The sequence below is a fragment of the Rhincodon typus genome, unplaced genomic scaffold (genome assembly GCF_021869965.1).
Source record: "Rhincodon typus isolate 14 unplaced genomic scaffold, sRhiTyp1.1 hic_rhity00000069, whole genome shotgun sequence".
NCBI classification, from domain to species: Eukaryota; Metazoa; Chordata; class Chondrichthyes; order Orectolobiformes; family Rhincodontidae; genus Rhincodon; species Rhincodon typus.
In genome coordinates, this window is record NW_025965707.1 from 126,318 (window position 1) to 127,474 (window position 1,157).

Here is a 1,157-nt window from a genome sequence, read left to right on the forward strand (position 1 = left end):
CCTTCTCCCAAACCGGCGACCCTCTCGTTCTAGAGTGTCCCACCTGAGGGAACATCCTCTGCCTGTCTCCATTCTCAGTCTCACACTCCTGCCATCAGGTCTCCTCTCCTGAACCCCAGAGAAACTGCCCCGTCTCTCTCCATAAGGCAGACCCCTCATCTTCTGGGATCGATCGAGTGAATCTCCTCCGAACTGCCTCCGACGCATCTACTTCGCTCCTCGAGTGAGGCTGTGGCGCTTTAGCTACTCTCCTCCGTTTCTCTGAACCGCCTCTGACGCAGCTCCATCCCTCCTCGAGTAGAGGGGACTGAAACTCTCTGGTGTGCCCCGGAGGCAGAAACGCCGATACTTTGCAGAGTGGCTGTGAACCCCACTTTGGATTCCATTCCTTTTGCAATAGATGCCACTTGCTCTCCATAGTACTGACTGTACGTGTGAAATAACATTCTGCGTTTCGTGCACAAGGACTCCCAGGTCCCTCTGCACTGAAACGCTCTGAAGTTTTCCTCCATTTGTGATAATGTGTCTTTCTATACCTCCAAATAAACCACCCTCACACTTACCCACGTTAACCACCAGATGCCAAATGTTGGCCCATTCACCTCAATTATCCATATCCATTTGGAAATTGCTCGTTGTTTTCTTTATAACGTGTTGCTCCACCTACACTGGAGCCATCATTTTAGCGATAATACTTCCTATCCCTGCGTCTGAGTCTTTGAGAGTCGACCACAAAAAGTGTACCGATGTACGGCACATTTTATCCGATTTGCGAGTGACAACGATAAATTAAATCAGAATCAATTCGAATCAGATCAATCCAGATTAAATCGGAATCAAATCAAATCACATCAAATCAGATTCAAACCAGATCAGATCAGATCAAATCATGTCGAGCCAGATTAAATCGGAATCAAATCAAATCACATCAAATTGAATCAATAAGATCAAGAACATACAATCAAATCAAATCACATCAAATCACATTCAAACCAGATCAGATCAGATCAAATCATGTCAAGCCAGATTAAATCAGAATCAAATCAAATCACATCAAATTGAATCAATAAGATCAAGAACATACAATCAAATCAAATCACATCAAATCACATTCAAACCAGATCAGATCAGATCAAATCATGTCAAGCCAGATTAAA

The 1,157-nt window shown here is 43.9% G+C and overlaps 1 protein-coding gene across 1 annotated transcript in view; it reads left to right on the forward strand.

Moving 5' to 3' along the window:
- The window catches only part of LOC125488219 (scavenger receptor cysteine-rich type 1 protein M160-like), an 18,203-nt gene that overhangs the window by 16,089 nt on the left and 957 nt on the right, over nt 1-1,157 (forward strand). The gene's annotated exons all lie outside the window — the stretch shown is intronic.